Source organism: Crotalus tigris, unplaced genomic scaffold, assembly GCF_016545835.1.
Source record: "Crotalus tigris isolate CLP2741 ecotype Arizona unplaced genomic scaffold, ASM1654583v1 scf7180000024337.5909745, whole genome shotgun sequence".
NCBI lineage: Eukaryota > Metazoa > Chordata > Lepidosauria > Squamata > Viperidae > Crotalus > Crotalus tigris.
In genome coordinates this window covers 1,374,018-1,401,498 of record NW_024100507.1, presented here as the reverse complement: position 1 = coordinate 1,401,498, position 27,481 = coordinate 1,374,018, and positions in this window count along the sequence as shown.

Genomic DNA, 27,481 nt, shown 5'->3' with positions numbered 1-27,481 from the left:
CCTTAATTTGTCTTCACCAGGCTTTATTTCAAGTCAGCTGATCATCCTTGTTGCCTTTATATCACTTCTGCCACTTTCTCTGAATCTTTTAAAATGGATGGTGTCCAAAACTGGATACAAAACACAGTGTAGCATAAATTGGAAGGATAACTTCCTGCAACAGTTGTACATACAGTAAATCCCACATTGCTTTCATATAAGACAACAAACATGCCACAAGCACCGCAGGTCGCAATTTCAGTCTCCTGTTTATTTTTTCCTCCAGCAGCAGCAGCAGCAGCAACAGGATTGTATTTCTTTGTGTTGTTGTTCTTTTCTCCAGTTCCTGCATTAGCCAAGTCCTTGACTCTCAATGAGAGGCAAAATTTGTTAGGGTCTCTTTTATAAATACCCCAGGCAAACTCCTGTTAGCTTTCCTTCTTTGCTTACTCAATTAGCAGTTCATATGCATTCAAACAGTTAAAGTTATGGTATTTAAAAATAAGCCCTTGAGAGTTTTCTTGTGACATTGCACCCGTTGGGCAGAAGATGGAATAGATTTCTCTTTTGAGCAATTTGTAGAATATTTACTGTGTACTTTTCCTTATTATTTTTTATACGAAAAGGAGTTTCTGAGATTAAGAAAAATAACCCTCTCAAAGTGACTACTAACCCTGTCATTGCTGAATCCATCGTTCATGCAGTGCCCCAGTGTTCCTTCTATAATCTTGTTATTCTGTTTTTCTTCCATTGTTATTACATGATCCTGATTAGTCTGATGAATTCTGATTTTGCAAAATGTAACAAAGTTTTCTATGGCAGTTGTCAATATCTATAAATAAATGACCTTGGGTTTTGTTGAGTAACTACTCACATAGTTCTGTGAAAGCTAATTTTATATTTTACATTGTTTAAGTGTAAATTAATCTTTGAATTTTGTTTTTATTTTGGATCTCTGATCAACATAAAGAGAATTAATGTATTCATTGATTCCTTCTCCAAAGACATGATATTGAAAAGAGTCTTCTCTGAGTAACTGAGGGACTAAGAATTTTCAGTTTTCACAAGCTTTAAATATGCAGTCTTTAAATCGCGTATGTAGCTAATTTTAATAATACTTCCCCTTGTCTACCTTGCAACAATGCTGGCCTTTCGCATTCAAATTGAGGAAGCGTACAGCCTAAATTTGCACTAGTGAAGACCTTCATCCATCCCATTGCAAAGAAAATATGTATTTATTTTTTTTTTTTGTATATTTCTCATTCTGTAAATGCACATTCTGAAATTTTACCGTTTTCCCTGAAAATAAGACCCAACCAGAAAATAAGCTCTAGCATGATTTTTAAGTATGCGCCTACTATAAACCATACCCCCAAAATAAGCCCCAGTTAAGAGCCTGTGCGGCCAGCCAGCCACCCACACCATCCCACCATCTGCTTGCCCATGGTTGCAATGGGTTACAGGGCTTCCCAGGGCAGATGCTTGGGAGGCAGTGGTAATGCCAGCAGAATGTGCCCTTCAGGCAAAGAGGAGAGTGGCACAGACAGACAGGGGCTGCTAAAGGACTGGACGGCAGGCGCCTCCCCTGTCCTGCGTGGCTTTGGCAGGTGCCCTGGCAGGCGGAGGGAGGCGACTGCAATGGCTTATAGGGCTTTCCAGGGCAGACATTTTGGCTGCCCCCACCTGTCCATACCGCTCTCTTTCTTGCCTGAAGGGCGCATTCCACCAGCACTGACACTGCCTACTGAGTGGCTGCCCTGAGAAGCCTTGTAACCCATTTGGCCACTCCCCTCCACCTGCCAGACACCCTCTGAAGCCATGCAGGGCAGGGGAGGTGAGCACTGCCCAGTCCTTTGGCTGCCCCTGTCTGTCTGCACTGCTCTTCTTCTCGCCTGAAGGGCGTGTTCCACATGCACTGCCACCGCCTCCCAAGCGTATGCCCTGGGAAGCCCTGTAAGCTGTTGCGGGTACCTCCCTCCCACTAACCTGCACTACGCAGGCTTTGCAGTCCCAGAGTGTGCCAGCCAAGGGCTGCTGCTGCTGCTGCTGGACACCTTGGTCCCCACCTGTCTGCCGCCTCCCATACATGGAAAAATAAGACACCTCCGAAAATAAGCCCTAATGGGTCTTTTGGATCAAAAATAAATACAAGACCCGGTCTTATTTTCAGGGAAACATGGGTAATTGTTTGTTTATTTATTTATCATATTTTGAAACCGCCCATGTCCTTCACAGAGGGAGACTGCACAAAGCTATATTTTTCTATTTCTTTCCTTGTTGTTTTGTTTTTCTTTCATGATTCCATAAAAGTAGTTTTTTTTCCCCTCTCAGTGTCAGTATATGGAAGGAAGACTTCTCCAATACCTTGCTTCCTTCCATCAAGCATCCTAAGAAATTACTAGCTAATGCAATCATTCCTGCTAGATGTGTCCATTAAAATGCATTTTGAAGTAAGTCACATTTAATTTAAACCTCTGCCAAATGGGATTGATGTCCTACCTCCATCCTACCTCTATTGTTTTGACTAGACAGAAGATCATACTGAATACATTAGCCAGCCAATGACTCAGGACACCCATGGCTTGGAATGTCATTGCATTCTGAAAGAAGAGGAATAAAAATGTCCACCCTTCAGCCCTCCAACCCAAGAACACAGTCATATTTCTGCCACAAAAATACTTTGCTGTCAGTTCCAGCAAGGCAATGCAGGATAGTTAAGGCGGTTTGTTGTCAAAATGAAAAATGATTCAGTGCAAAAGGTCTCATGGTTGGGATGCTAACAATCAACGAAACCTAACTCAAACATTTGACAGGAACTTTGGTCTTGCTGTTAAATACCACTTAATATTGCCCTGCCTGATAATCCCTGCTGTTTAACCATTATGCAGCCCAAGGCTTAGCTGTGGCTTATGCTTTTTCAAAAGGGAAAACCTAGGCTCTAGGTCATATGTTTGCCTGCATCCAAAAAGGAAAATAGAAGGCCCTTTTAACTTCCAAAGAAAATAGAAATAACTATAGTTATGTGTAACATAATTGTAAATTTATTTGCAAATCTATTTGTCCATGGTGCCTATGTCTAGGATGAAGGCATGTGTGAGATTTTCAGCTGCTATGGGGGAGCTTATAAAACAAAAAGGACTTATATCACTGCCCTGTTTTGTTTAAACCAAGCTCATTCTTGAATGGGAGTACCTTCTAGGAATTCAGATGTTCAGGCATTCTTAAGAGCTGTCATGGTGTATAGAGCATTTGAATCCAAATCTGTGGAAGTTACCACAACATCCACCTGAAAATACATCCAGTTTAAGGACAAATTTTCACTACCCAATTCTTTCAGATGTGTTGCTCAAATCATATCATTTCTGGCCACCATACTTGGTTTGGCTAGCCGAGGGATAGGCAACCTCAGCTATGCTGACTCAGGAATTCTGGGAGTTGAAGTCCATGAGTCATAAAAGAGCCGAGGTTGCCTACCCCTGGGCTAGGCATTCGGAAAGCTATAATCTAACATTTTGGGAAGGGGCAGATTGGGAAAGACTAATTTGTCTGCATTTCATTTGAAATCCATACAGAATCAATGTAGGGACGATTTAGTGGGATATAGAGAACAATTGTCAGACTGCTTTGGTTACTGAAACCCTATAAAATCTGGCTCTGTGAAGAATGCAAATGAAAGATGTAATGACCTATTTTAATAGTAGTGCTTGCATACATTACAAATAAACAGAGCACCTATTCACAGAGAGATATGTCCCAAAGGGCTTTTTCAAAAGGCAACTGGACTTTCTTTGTTTTTCCCTGAAGACATTTCACTTCTCATCCAAGAAGCTTCTAATTCAGAATCTTCAAGAAAAAACAAAGAAAGTCCAGTTGCCTTTTGAAAAAGTACTTTGGGACAACCATGATCTGGATGACTGAGAATCTCCATAGGCATGGGAGATATGGAGTTTCAGTGGCAACTGCATTTCATCAGAAATATTTGGGTTGGATCTTGGAGGCAGAAGATGATCAGTAGGGATGTTTGTATGCAATGTAGCCTTTTCCCCTTACATTTCCCCTATAAATACTTCATATTTAATATAATAAATGATTTGCAGTCATCAGCATGTTTGAATAACTTCACTAACCAGTTCCAATGTCCCCTTGAAAAGAAAAAGAAAAGGCTACTTTACAATAATAGCACTAGAATGACAAAAATTAATCTGCAGTGATTTTTGTTTTTAACTACTGTTGTAAAAGTCATTCCAGATCCACCTAGGCCAGCTCTCATAAATGATGTTGTTAGATTTAAGAAGGAGGCAGATGCCCTAATATATTAATAAAGCAGTGTCCTTTGTTCCTTCTATACCAATCTCTAGAATATGGTTGAACTGAAGTATCAAATAGTGAAATACATTCCCCCCAAAAAACCCAGAATGATAAGAAATTGAATACTTAAAGGTATTACTTTATACCCATAAGAATATGTCAGTAAGGTTTTTTAAAACCTGCTTCAAATGCCTTCCTCTATGTAAGTATTTAAACATAAGGACCAGATTAAACAGAATATATAGAAGTGTCCTAATAGCAGCAAGTTACATTATTGCAATGTTTTCACCTTTAAATAACTTAAAGAAAATGCTAATGTTTATTTTTTTAAAAAAATAAGACATTTTTCTGTACACATTCTTGATTACTACTGCGACTTTTATGTTAGAAAAAAGAATTGAAAGAAAATTGATTTTTCTTGAAAAAGAATCTGATTTTAAAAATGGTATTTAAACAAGATCAGGCATTTAAAAGGCAATCAGGAAATTTAGACTTTTAAAAAGAGTTCTTGGAGCCTCTCTAACAACCTTCACTTTTGATAGCAAGCTTCATATATATATATATATATGTAGGTCTTTGGTTGTTCGGGTTTTCTCCCACGTAAAATTGGAAGTGTCTTGGCGACGTTTCGATGAAGTCCCATTCATCATCTTCAAGCTGGTGTTTTCAGCTTCGTGCTTTGAGGAGCAATGTGTGGTCTTAGCTGTTTCTTCCTTTTAACTGCCAGTGGGGGTATGAACTGATTGGGTGGGAGCTTGGCTGTGTTCTGATTGGGTGGAGGTTTGTTCTGATTGGTTAGGGGCTTGGCTGTGCTCTGATTGGCTGGGGGGTTGGTTGTGCTCTGATTGGCTGGGGGAATGTTCTGTTTGGGTGGGGGCTTTGTTGTGCTCAGGTTAGTCTGAGTTGCAGGGGGATTTAAGATGGCGGGCTGCGTTGATATTTTTTGGCTTCACGTTCATGTTCGTGCCTCATCTTCATGGAGGGTGTCAGTTTGCTTCATGCATGGATTGGAGGGGTTTAAAGTGGCTAATGATGCAGCTGTGGTCTGGCTTCTGGTTTGTGGTCGTGCCTCATCATCAGTGTGGCTTTGGGTTTGCTTTTTGCGTGGATGTGTGGTGGTGACATCCTGTGTGGTTTTTGTGAGTGTGGGTCTGGTGTCATTTTTTGTGTTAGGGAGACGTTTGTCAATAAGGGCGAGTTTCCAAATGGCTGGTAGGCGGGACGTATCATCTCGTTTGTTCATGCTGTGTGGGCATTTTTCTATCTCGATGGCTTCTCTGATTATTCTGTTATTAAAATGTTCAGTTTTGGCGATAGTTCTGGTATTTTTAAAGTCAATTTCATGTCCTGTGGCTTTAAGGTGTTGGACCAGGGAAGATGTTGGTTCCTCTTTTTTGACTGAGTTCTTATGTTCTTCAATGCGTGCACTTATTCTTCTGTTGGTTTGTCCGATGTATGTGTTGGGACAAGCAGTGCATGGGATTTCATATACTCCTTGATTTTCTAATTCAATTTTATCTTTGGGGTTTCTTAGGATGGTGGATATTTTTCTGTTTGTGCAGAATGCTGTTTTGATGTTGTGTTTAAGGAGGATCATAAACTGATAGATGTCCGGACCCGCCTGACACACACCCTCCCTCGAACACAAACAAACATAGCCAGTCCAGGGAGGATCTAACGGACCACGGAATGGGGCTAGAGAGGATGACAGAGTGGGCAAACAGAAATAGAGAGTGGTTGGAGGAGGAAGGAAACAGCAACTTCGGAGGGCATCAACACAATAAAGGATGTGGGCCCTTTAAGAAACCAGATGGAGAGAATAGATGGACTTGTAACCAGGTCAAGGAGCCGAGCGCAAAGCCGCCTGGCAGCATAAGAAGGACTCCCAGCAATCTTGCATTGTGCTCTGATGATGTTGGTAGTGTTGATTGACGAAAGACTTAGCTTTTAATTAAACAAGTTTTGTTTTTAATATTATCCTGGTGTTTGGATTATTTTATAGCATGGATTTACCCAGGATTTGTATTTTTAGCATAATTAGAGACTATATATATATATTTCTGTTTGGGAAGAAAAATATCCACCATCCTAAGAAACCCCAAAGATAAAATTGAATTAGAACATTTTAATAATAGAATAATCAGAGAAGCCATCAAGATAGATCTCTACATGGCAGCCAGGAGCGTCAGCCTTCATTGCTCTAGGCATGGGAGGAACTCCGGGAGTAGAGGAGAGAGAGCAATGAGGGCTGACGCTCCTGGCTGCCATGTAGAGAACACCCAAGGCGAGTTGATTAGAGCTGGGATGGAACACACCAAGACCGGAGATAAAGAAAGGAGACGTCTGGGGGCAACAACTACCAGATCGTACTCCAAGAGGGGAGGAATGACCTCATTAACATGTTTGGAGGATAAGACCCGCCCACCCCACCTTGCAACGCCGATCTGCCCGTGTCAACGGACAGCACGGAAGAGCTCTCAAAACGATATCGCGCAAGCAAGGAGCAAGGAGGAAACAAGGGACGTGACAGTAATCAACTCGAACAACATCTGCGGAAACCATGACTGGGGAAAACACAAAGAAAACAAGAGACAGTGTGATGTGACGGGGCAACCAGAACGGAGTGAAAAAAGGGGAGGAGGGAGGAGTGCAGCTAAACGAAGTAGGGGTGACAGTAAAGCAAAAAAGGAGAGAGGGGATGTCTCATCAGACCCTGAATTTGGCAAAGAGAAAACACCCAATGACAGCTACACAAGTAAAAAACGCAAGAAAGCAATCATTGCCAATAAGAAACCAGCAATTGAGAAACAACCTATTGCATCAGGCCCATTGACAAGATCTAGGAGCCGAGTGCAGACTCTGACCAATCTATAAAAGAGGACTCTCCCACTGACTGGCATTTTGAGCCCTGATGATGTCAGCAGTTGCTGACGAAAGCTAGGCGTTTTATTAGTTATTAATTTTTATGGTGATTTTATTGGTATTGTATTAAATTTTACTAAATTTTACTAAAATTTTTAAACACTCCCTGGTGCTCACATTTATTTGTTTGATTTTAAATATATATATATATATTAAATATATATATATATATATATATATATATATATATATATATATATACCCTTAATAACATAAAAAATGTGAATCCTGGATATACACATAACAATAAAAATGTAATAAAACAAGCACCAGCATAAAAATAAACAAGATCATTTAATATAAACAAACTTGTAAGTAAAAGAGTTACTGAGCTTTCGTCGGCCAGACTGCTAACGTCATCAGAGTTGGAATGCTAGGTGATTAGGGAGCCTGCCTATTTAACTGCCTGTCACTGCACCCGGCTTCTCGAGCGCATCATCGGCCCATTGATTCTGTTAATCTGCAATGTAATAATAGTTAGCTCCCTTCCCAGCCCAGCCCCAATCAGAAGTCAAAGGATTTTAATAAACACAACATTCTTTTGTCTTACGCTTTGCAGAATGTGAGTCTATTGGCTCTGGCTAGCTCTTATTTTTAGTTCCAAGCCTGTACCCTTTGTTGAGCAAATTACAGTTTTTGTCATTCAATAGCTCCGGAGGAAATGCTGAAAAAGGGATCTATTTATGACTGAAGTTTACAATGAAATGATACTTAGCCAGATTGAACAAAGGAGCAGAGAGATGTCCAGTGACAGGAACATGGCTACTGAGGCTATGTTTCTTGATTTGCTGGAGGTGTCATTTTAAAAGAAGGATTACTGATGCGACCAACTAATATTCAGTTGCAGGAATGGAAAAGAATGATTGATTGTCTCAGAGCATTTCCATGTAGCTATTTCTCCTAGGGTTTTACAAAGAAGTCCAAAGAAGTATTTCACCAAATCCATTAGCAGACCCTGTGTGGCCATCTCTAATTGTTTGCACATGCACAGATAACATTTCTACTGCTTCTGAGTGCATGCACATATGGATGCATCCAGAGAGAGCTTTCTAAACAATGAGTGGAACAACTTGCCTCCAGACGTTATTGGAGAAGTGGAGGTTTTAAAAAAGAGATTGGACAACCATTTGTCTGAAATTGTATAGGGTTTCCTGCCTGGGTGGGGGGTTGGACTAGAAGATCTTCAAGATCTCTTCCAATTCTGTCATTCTGTTAATCTGTTAAAGAATTATGCAAGCTTTGCAAAGTATAAGGCAGCTAATGCTTCAAAGAGGAGCTCGGCATAAACACCCTTTGCAAACACCTCTTTAAAATAACTTGCACAAGCCTTATTTCTCTGCTCTCTTATGTATATGACTGCATTACATTGATTGCATTTGTTAAAGCTGCATTCGATACAAAAAAAATCTGATCTACTCAGCTGTATGACCTACATGCATTTGCTCCCCTGCCACAGTGTTTTTTGTTTATTTATGAAACAGGTTCTTTAGGCATAATATAACCATTTTAAAAATAATAACAACTAGACACTAAGATCTAGGAGTAAAAACATTTCCTTTCAAAACCACAGTAACATTTAGTTAAACAAGTGATTCCAAGGGTCATACAGGATGAGCAATTAAAGCCAGCTAAGAAATGACAAATGAATACAAAACAGTCCCATAGGATTAAAATAAGAAAATGATGTAATCCTGTAAATATACAGTTTACAATCGTTTGTTGATACATCTACTGGTTAACAAGGTCAGAACAAGGTAAAATGAAAAATAATTTGTTCTGATTAGAACAACTGTCCTCTATTTCAAACATAATGGGAAACTCAGTTTGGTCATCCAGACAAGAGAGAAGAAACAGCACTGGGATGAAATATACAGATATGAGATTTATGAGCATCTTAGCATATTCCACTGACGTATGTATAAATGGGGTGAGAATTCATAATTAAGATGAAACATTAATAGGTACTTTGATCAGAGATCAGTTATGGATGACTCTTTAGGAGGAAGAGTCAAATTAAAATATCTAACTGGAGGGGTTTTTAAAAAAATTCTGTAAAAGAATATATGATCAATTTTAGGTGTGGAGTGATTTTTATATAGACTTTTCAACCATCTATTTTGAGATTACAGCGACTATATGTCCTTCAAAGGTTGTTTTTCAATATAAAATACATTATAAATTTAACAAATAAAACCTAGCATCTTTGACTTTCTGGAGCGCCAGTTATTTTTTTCTCCCAGCTTAATTCTAGCAGTAAAAGCTAGAATTAACAAATAAACACACTGGATAATCCTGAACAGTTTTACTATAGATAAAGAGAAACTTTGTTATCCAAAATTTAAATGCAAAGTCAGAAAATTTTAGATCTACATCATTCATGTTTGATGTATCCCAGTTTCACACTTTGGGACTGATTGCACTACAGCGAGTCCTCGACTTACAACAGTTCATTTAGTAACCGTTCAAAGTTACAATGACATTGAAAAACAACTTATGGCCATTTTTCATTGATATGACCTTTGCTGCATCCTCATGATCATGTGATCAAAATTCAAATGCTTGAAAGTCATTGGGGAAGCCAGACTCACTTAACAACCAGGTTACTAACCTATCAGTTGCAGAGATTCACTGAACAACTGTGCCAAGAAAGTCATAAAATGGAGCAAAACTCACTTAACAAATGTCTCACTTAACAACAGAAAATTTGGGCTCAATTGTGGTCATAAGTCGAGGACAACCTGTAGCTTGTAAATGTCTCCATGAAGCAATTATAGTCTTTTGTGGAAGAGAGTCTATGTTTCATGACAATCTGCTGAACATAATTCTATGTATGCAGAAAAGTATTTGGATATTAAAGGATGCTGCCACTAAAGCACTTAAATATGAATATTATTAATGCCTTAACTGAGAGATATGCTACTATTTCCTAATATATTGAATGGGTATATTAGGTAATGCTAAAACTGAAAGAAAATAACACTGTATGCCTGAAAATATGAGCCAGTATTGTAACAATAAATAGTTGAGAAATAAATCCATCAGAAATTCTCATTGCTAATTACAGTGCTCAGTGGATACCTGCATGTTAAGGAAAAGAAATAAACAAAGTAGGTTAATTAACAGAAACTGGCATCCTACCAAAGTATAATGTAACAACCCAATGAATCTGAGGTAGGGAAAATCAGGATAGTATTTATGCAGAAAAGCATGTCCCTCAATAAATCTTGGAAAGTCAAAGGCATAGGGGTCAATTAAGACATTCCAGCCAGCCATATATAGAACATTCCAATCAGCCATATATAGAATGTCTGTATCCTTTTAATAATATCTAATTTTTACAGCCTAGATCTGCTCTGGTCATTTCCGTTGCATCACAAGCAATTTTAGGATGACACGGGTTGCAACTACTTTTTTAAAAAAGGATAGCCAAGGGATATTCCATTTCATTGAAAACTATCTTTCAATACCCTTCATTCTGGCTCTAGGGTTTATTTATGTTTTTATTACATTTTTAATCCCACTTTTATTACTTTATAAGTAACTCAAGGCAGCAAACATATCTAATACTCTTTCTTCCTCTTTTCCCCTACAACAATAACCTTGTGAGGTGGGTTGGGATGAAAGAGAGGGACTGGCCCAAAGTCACCCAGGCAACTTTCATGACTAAGGTAGGACTAGAACTTACAATCTCCTGGCTTCTAGGCCAGCACTTTAATCACTATACTCAACTGGCTTTTTTTAAACAATGTTCATCACTGCTTATCTTATCATTGACACTCTATTATGACTTGAGGGAAGCCATGGATCACGGTTTACAGCAAATGTTTTGGGAGGACTCTGACTTCTCTTAAGTCTCTCCTTAGCTGGCTCTCTGGGCTGAAGCCACCCAAACAGGCACATAAAAATTCAGGGTTTCACATAAGAATGCAGGATGTTCTGGTAAGGAGTTTACTGTAGAAAAGGCTAAGCCATTTCTAAATATTGGAACTATGCTTGTTAATCAGAACTGAACTTGTTTCTGCCACCTAAGCTATGGGACAGGCTGGGTTGTCTTCTCTTTTGATCAGGAGGCCACTTTTCACATCTCTTGTTTCTTTGTTAACAGTAAGGATAGCAAGTGTCATGGTTCTGATAGACGAGATCAGTAAAAAAAACTCCAAGGCAAAAAAGTTTCATTAAAGAACATATTTATTTGGCTACATAGTATCGGCACAAACAAAAATGAAACCAAGACTGAAGTTCCCCCCAAAGGTTACAATGTTACAAAGTTGAATTTCTCACCCCAGTAATATGTCAAAAATCACATTCACCAATTAACTACTTGCGGGGCTTTCAAACAGAAGCTTCAGCCCACCAAAATGCAATCAGTAATGACCTTGGTTCCCACAGAACAATTAATTGTTTTGACTAAGCTAAAAAATACTTATCCCCCCTCCCAGTTCTGTGGCAACCAAAAACAAAGGGAAAATGGCTTCAGCCAAATTGGTTTGTAGAGTTGACAGCAGGTTGTTTTCTTCTGGCTGAGGGAGGATGAGCTTGGAGACCCTGCAGCAGTTAGCTCCTGCGGTGATGCGTGGATGGCAGGATGGGTCCTGAGTCAATCAGAAACTGTGTCTAGGATAATTTTTTGTTGTTGTTCAATCACTAAGCCATGTCACTCTTCGCGACCCCATGGACCATAGCATGCCAAGCTCCCTGTCCTCCATCGTCTCTTGGAATTTGCCCAGATTCATGTTCATTGCATTTATGATGCTATCTAACTAGTCTGGGATAATAAGACAGTCCAAATTATTTTCTGGGAAGAAATCTCTGGAATCTTACAAGGATGTTGTTGGAGGGTCTCCATTTTTTCCAAACCGCAACTCATAATGAAGTCTCCAGAGGAATGAGACTCAAATTTCATCTGCTATGACAGGATCTATTTTCAATTTGGTGTCTCCTGCCTTACTCAGTCTGACTGTGATCGGGGGTTTCAGCTCTCACTTAACCAGTCTACGTGTTCTGTTTTTTAGCAGGTAGAGCTTTTCATTTAAATCCTAAGCACTGTTGTCTAATCATGCACATTTCATTATGGATGTGGTATTATAATCCAAGTGTTTTAGCAAGTACTCAAGCTTTTTATTTATGATGAAGCTCAGGAAGGATTGCCGTCAAGTCAAATTATTTCTTCATTTACATAGATCAAAGTTATCTATGGAGTATTGCCTGTCCTAACTCGTAGATTGTCAAGGGAGAAAATTGTTTTAAGAATGAGGAGAAATTCACTGATATGTATTTACTCAATTCACACATGTTTTCTGCACTGAAACTGCAGTTGCAAAATGCTACAAAATAATCTGTGACTCAGAAACATCTTTTCAACATAACCGTGAGGTATTTGTTTCTGTAAAATAATACTAATAAGAACAAGAACAACAAGAACAGCCACAAAAGTATTCAACTCCTGACATCACTTAGTTATCCACGTCAATCATGAATGTGGCGCATAATGTCTGCACTTAATTTCATTTATTGCTTTATTTCACATTATTTAAATTGTAGATTCAAAGTCTGTGCCTAGCTCCTTCACCCACAGTTCCAACTGAGTTATGCTTTGCTAAAACTTACCACCCTTGGTACAGTTGGCTCAGCACTGAATCTCTGTGTAAATCATGCATTGGAGGAAAGGAGAAATAACTGTAACAAGAAGAAAGGAAAAGAGTTGTGATCTTATTATTTTATTTTCCCATAGGTTAATTAGAGATGGATGAACTAGGTCCAGTTAAAAGATTGCTGGGAGATAAAATGAAAGAGAATGTTTTCTTGTGATTATTCTGTTAATCTCTTCCTCTGAAGCTGACTCTCCTCATTTGCAGTGTACAAAATTGAACAGCATGAATTCAAAATCTTGCTCTGTTAAAGAGAGAATGCAGGGAGAGAAGTCTACTGGAACATTCAGCCCTGTAGAGTAGGATTGGTTGCTAGATAGTTTTATACATAACTGAAAGTGACAAACATACGTAATACTTCTTCCTCCTCCTATTTTCCCCACAACAACCCTGTAAGGTATGTTAGGATGAAAGAGAGTGATTGGCACAATGTCACTGGTTTTCATGACTAAGGTGGGACTAGAACTCACAATCTTTACCAGTCTAGCCTGGTGCCTACAGTGGACTTTCCTTATTCATGGTACTTATGTTATATAAAGTTGCTGCAAACCCTGAATTACCAAACACAAACACATAATCCGCAAATAATGATGATCAACTGTATGTCTACAAGAGATACTGCAATTTAACCTATAGCAATTATTTAAACCTTAGCCTGAAGTCACCAGAATCCAAGAGAAGTTCCTTTTCCAGAGGAAAAAAAGTCCCCTTTTTGACCATTTTCCTTCTTATGAATCAGTAAACATGTAAATCAGACAACCTAGCAAAAGGGAAATTAAAGTAGACCTTGGATTACGTATAAAAATATGATAGCTGTTATCTGTGTCCAAGAGCAAGATAATTTTTGCTTAAGCAAAAAATAAATCACAATTTTAAAAAGCAAGATCTGAGAAATATAATGAAGTCGTGCTTTTTCCTACATTTTTTGGCTAGATATACAATGTCAAATAACAGTTTTATCAAAATATTAGGAACACTCCAGGCAGACATTGACAGGTGTGGCTTCCTTACTTTCTGGATAGAGGGCCCATGGCAAATGTACTTGTGACACTTCCCTGCATGGCACATGATTTTCTCACAATCCTACCTAATTGATCTGGCAGTTGAAGAGCAAAATAAAATAAGTAATTAAACATTCTTAGACAGTAGATTCCTTCCCTAAGTCTATACATTAATGAATATGAATATTATTATTTTTCAAATACACTACAAATAATGCTGAAAAATTGGATCTGGTTATGGGATGTCTTGACTTACAATCACAATGACTTATGATCAATTCAAGGACTATCTGCACTAAATGTTGAACAAGATGCTGTTCCTAATCCACCACATTTTAATATGGTCCACTAACTACCTATCTGATGTTGAAAGAAAAATCATCATCAGGGTCCAGTCCAAGCTGGGAATAAACAAAATGGAGATTGCTTAGGAAAGAAGGTTCAGTTTATTTAGTTGCCTGAAACTTCAGTGACACAGCATGTGTTTCTGGGGTGGCTGACAAAATGGAGCTGGGAGTGGTGGGTTTTTATACCTTCTTGGGCTTTTGTGTTTGGAGTTGTTCCTGTTTCTGTGGCTTTGTATTTAAGGTTCTTCCTGTTCTTGTGCAATGAACTATGACCTGAGCTTCAGTGTGCCCTTTTGGTATTCTAATGGTGATGGGTTAATCTTATTGTGTCCTAAAGGTCATGTCTTTAGATTTTGGTTGGGAGATGTAGATTTTAGAGGGTCTTTGTCTTTCTAATCCCATTAGCTCCAGGTCTCTTGGCCCAATCTTCCTGAATGAATCACCAAATCCACATTTCTAAAAGCTGGTTTTTGCTTGGAGCAGAAAGATTTGGGGATGGTGGTTTCTGCCTAAGATTTTCTTTTATTCCTTTGTGGAAATATAATATTCTGCCTTTTTAAATATTCTCCAAAATAGTTTCTTCTCTGGGAGGGGGTACTGACTTCCTACACTGGATGTCCTGATTGTGCTGCTAAAACCAAAGAGATTATTTCATAAGTGATTCCAGCAACCTAGAAAATATGAGTCCCAAATTGCAATTAGTTAAAAGAGGCTGTTATTTTTTTTTAGCCTACCTTCTTGTAACCAATGCTCAAAGACAGAATCTAAAAAAAAAAAAAAAAAAACTGTGGGAAGGATGGTATACACTTCCTATTTTCAGGATTGCTATATTGCTGCCAAATCATTGGGGAGAAAATGGTAAGAAAAAAAAATACTTCCTTCTCAGGAACCCTATACTTTCCTGCACTGAAGAAGTGGCTGGATTCACATATATTTAAATGTATATATTTAAGTGGCATGCTGTCACTGTGGATAAATACATCATTTAGTACTAATAAGTTTTCACTATACTAAAGTAGGGCTACCCACATTGGACTGCAGAAATCCAGATGACTATAGGATGGCAGCAATAGGTATATCTTTTGTATAGTTTGTATATCTTTTGGCTGCTATTTCACATTCAGTAAGAACTTTCCAGCCCAGATAGGATAGCTTAAAACAGCAATTTTTGCAATATAACTTAATTTACTATCTATACTGTAGGTGTTTGATTTTTATTGATGTACACCACCCAAAATCATAAATTATGAACTGAGCAGCCTTGTAAATTTGATAGACAGACCAACTTAAAGGAAGCCAACTTTTAATATTTTCGAGGCTTGCTGTATGTCTTTTGAAGTTATTTTGCTGCTTCATTTTCCTCTTTGCCATTCTGCTTCTAACTTGTCTTTTTCATTCATTTTTTCCAGTGTCTTCTTTTTCTTTCTTATTCCTTTTCCTCCATTACCCTCCATTTCACCATCTTTGTGGTGAATGTGGCCTGTAAAGATTATCTTGACCTCTAGATGGCAGAAAAGAGATAGAGAAAATGTTTTGCTGCCCCCTGCTGTAATCCTGGAGAGTTTTGCAGGCCAGTTAGGGCCACCTTAATCTTGAAAATGATGCATTGACATCAGGATCACTATAGTGATTATGTGGATTTGACTAAAATTACCACATTGCAAGTCAGGCAAACCATCCTTCCCCTCACAGATTATGAATTACATTAAATAAATTATAATACATTGCACAGAGCCAGTTTGGTGTAGTGGTTAATGTATCAGACTAGAAATCAGAAGACTGTGAGTTCAAATCCCACCTTAGGCATGAAGCCTGCTAGGTAACCTTGGAGCAGTCATCTTAGTCTTAAGGAGAAGGCAAGAGCAAACCACTTCTGAAATCTTGCCAAAAAAACATGCAGGGACTTGTCCAGGCAGACACCAGGAGTCAACACTGATTGACTCAAAGGTGTGTGTGTGTGTGTACGCACACATACATGCACACAAATTTTCATTGCAAGACACATAGCTTTCAACTGGATGCCCCAACTACCTTACCACTGCAAGATCTTGGCTACAAAAATCTGGACAACAACTGGATGGCTACAGTGGAGATACAGAGAGCTTATAACCTTTTGCTCCCATGCCTTAAGTGTCTGGACTTTGGCAGATGTGGTAGATTTGCTTCTACTGTGCTTTGGCTTAGGAAAACACCAGAAACTGAATTACATTAAATCTGATGGCAAACCAGCGGCTTCCAGAATCTCAAGTTTGCAAGGGAAAGGAGAGATTTGTTAGAGGTTGAGCTCCATCAAATCTCTTCGGTAACAGAATTGTATGGTTCCACCTTTCACTGTACCTCTGCTTTGTAGCCTCCCTTCCTTAAGCTTTGTTTATACAGCTGGTTTTTATGTGTTTGTTTTGCTGGTAAAGTAGATATAAATAAGCATCTTTTAACTTAATGTGCTATGGGCCACTGTCTCTTTCTGTGGCCAATCATCGCTTCTATGGAACACACTGATTTTTTAAAAGTGAATTATATTTCTGGGATTGTGGGTTATTGTTGCGACAGCATTGATGACAGAAATAAAAAGTCATTTCAGGTTGCAGGTGGGTGTTTTAAAAGGTTTTCTTTTCTTCCTATTTTAAATTCCCTTTCTGATACTGGTAATCATATTGTTTAGCATACCTATTGACAATCATATTATTCAAGGTAGATAGCTAAATTCTTTCCCCTTCGATTTATGTTAAAACCTGTACTGAAATTAATTTATTAGTAATTGGGAGGAGAGAGAAAGCATCCTCCATGAGGACTAAAATCCTCTATCTTAATTTTAAAAAATTGAATTAACCACCCAATTTGTTGGATCTACCCTTTAGAAAACTAACATGTTGGACTTTCCATGCAGCTGCTTGGGGGCAAATTTAATCTTTTTGGTTTGGAAGCCAGTGTACCCAGCGAGTGCATTTGGCATAAAATAGTAGCCAGCCTTACCATGAATAATGTGCTTAGTTCCTCTCCCACTCTTTCCACTTTCCTGCTGAGATAAAATGTACTGACACTGAAATGAAAGCACACCCTCCTGGGGAAAATTAGATACAATTCCCACCTAAATTACAAAGTTTAGTTGTGGTTTCATGTAGAAGACTTTTGCTGACAAATTTACCCCCCCCCCTCTCCCTCCCTCCCTCCTTCCTTCCTTCTGTGTGTGTGTGTGTGTGTGTGTGTGTGTGTGTGTGTGTGCCCACTCTGAAGTGGATACATCCTTTGCTGTCAAAAACAAAAATGTATGTATGTATGTATATATATATGCTTCCATTTCAATGTTAGTACATTTTATCTCAGCAGCAAAGTATATATATACTTGTAGGAATGTATCCACTTTAGAGTGGACATGCTCTCATTTAGAAAACTGTCCCTTTGAAATTGGCTGACATAGTAGGTCTTCTCCCAGTCTGAGCTGATAGTGGCTATATTCTTGACTGCTTTCCCTATCACTGTAACATCAACAGTGTGAGCCCAGCCCCAGTTTTAATTGGTACAGTAGTGTCAGAGTTATTAAAATCATTTGCATCACTGAGTTGAAATGTTAGGTGGAGATTTTGGGATCAAGTATGAAGTCACAAATCTATGATCACAGCTTGTCTCAAAATGACATCTTTGGCAGTGGACAAAAAGTAAAAGACAGTGACTACTCATTTTAATACATTGATAACCTAATGTCTGAAAGAAATTGATTTGTTTTCTTGAAATTACTATTCGAACGTTGCCAGGGCAATCTTTAACAAGTTTATACAGACAAAGTAGCATTGAATAGGTTGCAGTTTCTTTCCTAATAGCAAAATCTCTCTGTAATTACTGGAAAAAAATGCCTTTGGGATGGAGACAAATTGTTTCCTCAAATATCCTCAGATGAATTCAACTTTCTTAGGCAGATCTTCTCATAGCTCACCCTTTTGATTCTATTCTTGACTGGCAGTAAAATACAGAAATAAATTTCATTCATGGTGGATTAGTGATAAAAGATTCCAAAAAATTCAATATGGCAATATAGAGGTAAATTCTTCACAAGCTCTTGAATTAGACTATAGTTAAACTATATAAATGTCAAATTTTCAGCATTGGAACGTATGGATTAAAGTATGGATTAGGCTTTTTCATCCTGAGGGATGTGTGGAGGAAAGGTACCGTAAATGCCGGCGTATAAGACGACTTCTGTGAGCGCTGAAATCGGCGCCAAAGACGGGGGTCGTCTTATACGCCGAGTCATCTTATACGCCGGAAATACTGGTAGTTTCCGGCGTATAAGATGACATTCTAGGAATGCGGCCCGGCTATAAAGACGGGGGTCGTCTTATACGCTGGGTCGCCTAATACGGCGGCATATATGGTATATATGCAGACTACCACGTTTCTCTGAAAATAAGACTGTCTTATATTAATTTGTGCTCCAAATTAAGGTAGATGGACGCATTAGACTTATTTTCCCATTAGGGCTTATTTTCAGAGAAATATGGTACTAAATGCATCCATCTGCCTGACGATCTTAACTGAGGCTTATTTTTGGGGTGGGGCTTATATTATGAGCATCCTGAAATATTATGCTAGGGCTTATTTTCAGGGAAATACCATAGTTTATGTGCCATAGCAGCACTGATACAGCTTAATTTAACTTTTTTACTATATGTCAATAAACTCCAATGTAAATTTTAATTTGAATACAGCTGCTCAACTTACTACCACGATTGAATCCAGCATTTCTGTTGCTAAGCAAGTCATTCAGTGTTTTTTGCCCCACTTTACGACCTGTCTTGTCACAGTTGTTAAGTGAATCACTGCAGTTGTTAAATTAGTAACACGGTTGTTTAGTGAATCTGGCTTTCCCCATTGACTTTGTTTGTCAGAAGGTGGCAAAAGGCATGACATTGCAGCCATCGTAAATAAATGCCAGTTACCAAATGCCCAAATTTTGATCACATGACCATGGGGATGCTGCCACTGTTTTAAGTGTGAAAAACAGTCATAAGTCACCTTTTTCAGTGCTGTTATAAATTTGAACGGTCACTAAACATATGGTTGTAAGTTGAGGATTACCTTTATGAGGTGTATAAGAATCATGTAAATTCATGATGATCTGGTTTTCATTCATTAGGCTGATTTTATATTCTGTCCTATTACGATTAACGATACTCCTTTCTGCAGCTCATGGGAGAGCTCATAGAACATAGTGACATTTCTAATTTCTGGCTGCTACACACTTGCAGAATCCTAAACTCTCTGAAAATGGGAAAATGGAAGCTGTTTTATTTCTGGAAGCTAGAGAAATCAGTGTTTTCCTACTGTGTTGCACAAAGTATAGACTGATTTTATTTCATCTTGTTTGCAGTCCCAGTTCATTAAAACACAAATAAAACTTCAAAGTTCAAACTTCAAACACCAATAAAACACATCATTTAAAAAAATAGACCTGAAACAATTAATAATGAGAAGTGTAATGGTTGTCCAATTAGTCTTATGGAAGGAAGATTGTAATTTCTTGATCAGAACATGGCTAAGATTTCTGCTAATTGGATTAATGAGTGCCAGTCCCAGGGTGGTGTAATGGGCAGTACGTGAAAAATGGATTTGTACCTGTATCTGAGTGGAAACACATACAATAGTTGTATGGGAGATTAACATATTTGCATAACAAGTAGTGGACCAATTTGAGCTGAAGTAAAATGGGTTGAGCTTTTCATTTTTAATTTTCTTTGCTGGATAATTTATTTTTTGAATAGATATCCTCCTTTTGTCTCTGCAGCTGGTGGAACATGATTGGCACACGCCAAGCCTGTGTTGCTTTCTCCCTTGATCTGAAATGAATGTGTTGATGCATCTTTTTCTTCACTGCACAGAAACAAAACAAATATACAATTCATACAAATGAATCTTATATTCATTTTCTCACCCTTGCTCAATATGGAGCTTTTTTCTCCGCTGGCCCAAAGGGAAATTAGCATTTCTTTTTTCGTTGCTTTTGAGACATTTCTAAGTCTTTTCTCAGATGGCTTTGATGTAATTTCCCTCCCACCCAGTGGTGGGATTCAGCCAGTTTGCACCAGATCAGCAGAACTGGTAACTAATTTTTTGTTGCCCAAGCTCAGAATGGACTTCCAGAAGCCACATCCACAGAGAGAATAAGTTGTTCACATATTTGAATCCCACCACTGCTCCCACCTCATCAGTTTCAAGCAGCAGCACTGTCTATTGTACCATAGGGAGAAGCTACCTATTAGTTCATTTGGGCAACAGCATGTCTAGAATCATAAGAGTAAGGAGGGAGAGGGAGAAAGAAATTATAAGCAGCCTTCCTTAAAACAATGTGCTGGATTTTGGATTCCATAATTTGCAGCCAACATATTACTAGAGGATGATGGAAGTTAGTTGTGTTCTTTTTCTTTAATTGAAGCGGTCAATTTAGCTATGTCTGCTAACACCATCAGATTTGGCAGCCATTCGTCCATTGTGGGAATCAAAGTATCCTTCCATTTTTTGTGCATAGAGTATTCTTGCTGCTATCAGCATGTATAACATCAGAGTTCCAACTTTTTTTTTTCAAGTGGGTGTGTTTCATCCTTATTTTCAAGCCATCTCTAAAATCCTATACCCAAGAATTGCTAGCACTGCTAGTAGATGTGTGAGCATATGACTTTTGCTTTTCTAACTGCGACTGCACACGTTCTCACCTATCTGCCTCCCTTCAGCAGTAAGCCTCACTGAACTCAGAGATATTTCTAGCTAAATACAGAATTCTAGTCCTAGATAAATCTGAAATTTTCCAGATCGTTTTCTCTCTTATCTCAAAAAGAACAATTAAGGTGACCTGGTGAATTCTCTTTCAATTGCAACACAGCACTTCAAAGACAGAAATAGCAGGAAAGAAATGTAGAACTTTTTTTTTTTTTTAAAAAAGGCCATAAAATAGAGATCACCAGAAAAATCAACTCTCTTTCCCCTCATTTAATCATATTTTTACTCGTTTCCCTTTCCCTCACCAGTCCTCCTCCTAGATACTTTAAAAGAGATCTTTTGGTCAAAACTCAGCAGGAAAGGTTGTTGAAAGCTTTGATAGTCAGTGAAGTAGAACACAGCTACACAAAGCAATAGCATGCCCCAGTGAAGTCCTTGCTGGGTGGACCTCCCTCCAATAACAAGTAGCCATCATTATTCATTTAGGCCCCCTCCCCATCCATAATACCATTGACTCCAACCGCGTTTTGATCCCCTAGCTGCCCTTTCCACAGGTATGGCTAAAGCAAATAGCAGACAGTATTTCCTAGGTGTGCAATGCTTTAAATCACCTTAATCTACTCAATAAAACATTTGCAGCCAATAAAAACTGCACAGTGGCACAGCCTTTTTTCAAGAAGGCTGAATGGTAGAAAACAAAATGGGGTTGCCCTTGTCCCCGCCATATTCTCTGAAGTTCTGCAAAACATTCAGAGGGGAAGGAAAATCAGCAAACCCTTGGACCGCATCTGGAGAACAGAAAAAAAAAAAAACAAACCACCATGTATGCCATACTAGAGCAGCAAGTGACAAATATGATAGCACAACAATAAACAATAAAGTGGTAGAACTAGAAGAAACTTTAGAAAGATTCAGAAGGAATAACTATGTTTTTCTTCATTTTTTTGCTTTTTTATTTTGAGTATTTACATGGCATAACCACACACATGCACTAAATACCATTAATTTAAGAGATCAAGTGCTGTGTTTTGGTCTTCTCGGACAATGACTGTCAGAAGATGTTGAGTCTTTATATCCCCTAGCTCAAGGTTTCTTCGGAAAATTTCCAAATTCTTACCACTGGCTTGACTACTTTGCTCAGAGTTAATTCTTGCTGATGGACCTGAAAACCTTACTTGCAATAATTAAGGTTCCTGGTTCTGTATGTTCTACCAGCCTCTCAGTTGTTCCAAAAACAAGCTATTGTTAACTGAACACTTTCAAAACAGGACTGAATACTTCGGAATTGAATCTCTTCTCCGCCCACACATATTTTAGGCTTCTGCTGGCTCATAGGTTCTTTTCCAATTCTTATGCCCTTGAGTACAGGGTGAATGTTTTTGCTTAAGCAGAGTTAAGGAGGAATCAACTAAATGCCTAAAACAACATTAGCAACAATAGTTGACTGCTAAGGAATTTCCTTTCATTTCTGCTTAATGAATATGACCTGCAACTCCTGTATTTTATTTGGTAGTCCCCAGCATCAAACCGTTGTCAAATACTTAAATTCTGATCTCACCTGCAGTGTTTCCTTGATTGGTAAGTGACTACAAGATACAAACAATGATGGTTACATATGAGCCCCTCCAGATGGGGGAAAAACTCTAAGGATCTACTAGACCAGAGGTCTTCAAACTTGGCCCTTTTATGACTTGTGGACTTCAACTCCCAGAATTCCTCAGCCAGCATGCCTGGCTGAGGAATTCTGGGAGTTGAAGTCCACAAGTCATAAAAGGGCCAAGTTTGAAGACCCCTGTACCAGACCAGTAAAAGAAGAAAATAAACATCTTAATATAGAACTAGATAGAGTGATTTAATAACCTTGTCTCCATATTGAATATCTACCTTGAAATAACAGTATATTGTCTGCATTATGCAATTAGGAAGCAATTAGGCTTGTTCAGGTCTTATTCTCTTTCTACAAGTGTACCCCTTCTCTACTCGTTTTCTTCTTTCTCTAATTTTGTGTAAATTATAGGTCATGGCTCTGAATAATGGCCTAACAGGCCATTATCTTATCGTTTACCTAGATTTGTATCAAGGCTGGAAAGCCAAGTTGGAAAATACTTTATAAATATTTGTGAGATTCTTAGGAAACCCAAGGCTTTTTCAGCCATTTCTCAGTGGGGCTGGAGATATGTATGAAAGTATGATTCTCTTACTTGACACCAGTTCTGGTGAGTATAACTTAATCTATTGGTAAATCTAACTGGCTGAGTCAGTCACTTCAGGTTTGCCCAAGTGGGATTGCCCTATAGATAGATAGATTTGAATGGATAGAAAGCAGTGATGTCATGCCAGATGATAGGATTATAGAACCAGCAGGAAGAGACTTCTTAAAAGGGTCACTAGCTTGCATGAATTGTGCTACAGTATAGAAATATAAGAAACATTGACCTCATTTAAAATATCCCTTTATTTTCTAAATGTAATTACAAGCATTCAGTTTAATTGCAGGAACTAGCAATCCTGCTCTGTACCTTTCCTTCCATTTTTTTTTCTTTTTATTGATTGATGTTTTATATTATGATAGTTGAAAAAAAAATGTTAATTCTTGGCTGTATTTCAGAAAAACAAATAGGAACATTGACATTCTTATGCATAAAAATTGTGGATAGGAAAAATTTAAATGAACAAGAAACAGACAGAACTTTTCTCCCACTCATTACATAGTAAAATCGTTGCACATATCATTGCACTACTGTTGAGCTTCCTTTGCTTAGAACCAGGCACATGACCACTTATAAATGAAAATACTAAGACAAACTCCTTGACAAATGTGCGACAGCATGAATGGATGTGGAGAAGATTGCTGAGATGAGATTCTAGAGCTGTGTCTTGCTTGCCAGTGAAATCTTTTCTTAGAGGCGAAGCCTAAAGAGTTGTTGAAAGAGTTTACTCACATCCAGAAAGGAGATGACTAAGCTGAAAGCTGACATTGTAAAACACACACACACACACACACGCACACACAAACACGGTTCCCAAACCAGGCATTTGCCACATGATCCATTTGCTTCCAAGAGCCCATGTGATTCCAATGTGTCTAGTTTGAGTGGGCAGGGATGACTCAGACTTTGGTAAATGTTGCAGACCACACATGACACCTAAGTGGGAGAGGACTGTATTTATTTATTTAGCTTGGAAAGAGTGTGCTCCGGAGAGGTGAACATCAAATTGGTGATGACTGTACTTTCTGAAGTGGCCAGAGCTCTGTCTGAGCTTTCTAGCTGATAAAAGTCTCAATAAAGGAGCATATTTGTAGCTCAAGATTGAAAGGAAGGGATCCTTGGTGCTTTCTGAACTTGCTTGATTTCTTGCAAACATTTCATTACCCAAACTAGGTAACATCTTCAGTGACAAAAGTCTATTTGAAGAGAATCTTCCATCACTTGGTCCCAAGGATAGCAAGGATTCCCGAAACGTTTTATCCCAGGCCAGTGAACAAAGATTTTGAATGTAAAATTGATGGAAGTATGCAATCTGATCTTCTCTCATCTAATTTCATGTTGGAAGAGGGAAAGAATGTGAGGGAAAAATGATAGAGGGGAGAATGATAGAGGGAACGATAAGCAAGAATGGGAGGGACAGAGAATCTTTGAAACTGATTGCTTCAGACATAATCCAGAGATAAGGAGAAAAAGAAATTAAGAACAGAAAATGCAGTTGACTCTAAAACAAACAAATCAGTTAATTATCCCTGATGCAAGGAGACTCTTCTCCACCTTTTCAAAGTACACTTATAACATAATAGCTTAATTGGGAATTTAACTTGTTGAGTTATCATTTGCTAGTTGCTTTTTTTAAAACAAAGAAATAAATATTGTTAGAAGCTCAAGATTCACTGCATTTTTGAATGTAGCATTTTGACTTTAACTTTATTACAATTTTGAAATTGGTGGGTTTACAGTATACTGTAAAATAAATAAAATGACTTGGAATCTGTGGCATCAAATCCTAATTAAGGAACAGACAACTTTTCCAAATCTCTTTATACAATCGTGTGTGATAATGCAGTTGCTTAAGCACTCTTGGGATTTTTTTTTTTTACATGAGAAATTGCAGGTGTCTCTTATGTGAAAACACTAACATCTTGGGATGTTTGGTAATATGCCATGACTTAATAAGACTTAGACCATGATTTTATTTTTACTTCTGAATACTTCATTGTGAGGTCTGCAGACTCCGCCATCGATCTACAATGCTTGGCATATGTTGCTATTTGAAAATGTATTTTTATTAATTTAAAAACCAGCAAACATATTAAAAATATTTAACAACATAATTACAGTAACAACTTTTATATGTACTGAAGAATTTGCTCTATTTTAGCTTGCGAAAGGTTTCCCAAATTCAATCAAAAACAATTACTTTGGTATATTTATTTTTATCCCATGTTTATTATTTTGTTTAACAAATAACTCAAGATGGCAAATGTACCTAATAATCCTTCCTCCTCTTGTTTTTTTTCCCACAACAGCAACCCTGTGAAGTGGGTTGGACTGAGGGAGAGTGAGTGGCCCAAAATCACTCAGCTGGCTTTCATGCCCTAGCCAGGGGTAGGCAACCTTGGCTCTTTTATGACTTGTGGACTTCAATTCCCAGAATTCCTGAGCCAGCCAGGAATTCTGGGAGTTGAAGTCCACAAGTCATAAAAGAGCCAAGGTTGCCTACCCCTGCCCAAGAGAGTCCTAGAACACCCAGACTCCTAGTTTCTAGCTCGTGCCTTCATCACTAGACCATACATATGTGTATTGGTGTGAGAGATCCCTCCTCTGGTGCATTAGGTTTTTTCCTAAATCTGACTTGGAATGGTATTGATCAGTCCCAGTACCCACACTGGCTGTGAAAACCTTTACAAAAGAGCAAAAGAGGAAAAACTAACATGTGTGGCATTACTGGAGTATGTTTCTATAGCAGCTGAAAACAAGTTTCTCAGCTAATCAGCAGGATCAACCTCAGCTCCTCCAATTCCACAAACACTAGTAAAATCTGAACTGTGGATCCTGCCTTCCAGAAGACTCCTACAGCCTCTCAGCCTGTCTGGATAGATTATGAAAAACAAAAGGGAATAACTAACTATGCAGTGGATCCTGAGCTTCTAACGATATTTATTTCTTTGTTTAAAAAAGCAGCAAGCAAATGATAATTCAAAAAATATGATCTGCAATCTGCCATACCACTTCTTGAGATAATTTTAATGTGTTCAAAATCTGGCCTATATTTTAGGAGTTAGTTTGAAATTTTGTTATTCTTATTGAAAATTTGTGTCATTCATTTTGGCATTACCCTAAAATCCAAACAGGATGAAGGCCATTATTTAAGTGTAGTATTGAATATATAGAGAACAACATCTGTGGTGTGGAGAAAGAGGGAGGGAGGGAGGGGGGGAGAGAGGGGGGGTAACTCCCTTGGCTGGGCTTAGGTTAGCTCAGAAAACCAATCTTCATCAAATATTTTATAAAAGGCATACAAAAGCATCTAATACACACTCATGCATAAACTTATGTACGTACCATGCATACATCAAGGTCAGTGCTGCAGATATAACACTGAACAAATAACTGAAACTGTTTTGTTAGTTCTGTTGGACTGATTTCACTAGAAGTTTTATACATTTACTATGATTCCTGGATCATTCACACATTCAGTGTGTTGATGAAGTGGCTCTAGTTACCAAGTGACATAAAACAGTAAATCTCCCTTTCAAGTCCAGCTCATCTCATGACTTCCAAGTTGTGCCCATGTAGAATTCTTGGCATAAAGAAACAGTTTGCCACTGCCCTCTTCTGGGATGTTCCTTGATTTTGCTGTTTAGCTTACAGCCTCGAGTTTCCTAGAGGTCTCTCATGGAAGTACTAACCAAGCCCATTCAAAAATTCATTAGGTTTCCAAGGCCAGACATGATCAACCAGGCTCTGCAATCCACTGATTGCACCTAAGGATGAATCTGTATGAATTAACCAAATCTTTGCCCAGGGCTTCTGCATCCTTAAGCATTGTTGTTGTTGTTAAGATATAAATTTCCATAGATGCCTTATAGATGTATTTAAAGATCTATTTCTTTAATTCAGGCAAAGGGATCCTTTCTCTACTTTATATTATCTTTTTAAAACAGAAACAAATTGAGGGTTATATGACTTCTCATGCCTACATTTTTTAATCTTTCACATTGGCTGTGTTTCTATATGTACTTGCATAGGATGACGTGATGGAAACCCACATTTTAATATACATTAAAATACATATATGAAAAACAGTACCCATTTGTTACTTCTTTTTTAAATTGTTTCCGTTCCTGCTGCTTATGACTAAGCATGGGCCATTAAACCTGGATCACATTTTCCACTCCACCCATGTTTATCAATAACTTGTTACCAGTTTCCTCAACACCTCCCTCTTCTTTCCCCCCCCAACCCCCACAAAATGAAAAGACTTCCAAACTGACACACGTGAAGGTGATGTAAGTCTTCTAGTTCTAGGCAAAATCAAGGACAAAATATATGAAATATTCAGATAATGTTAGCAC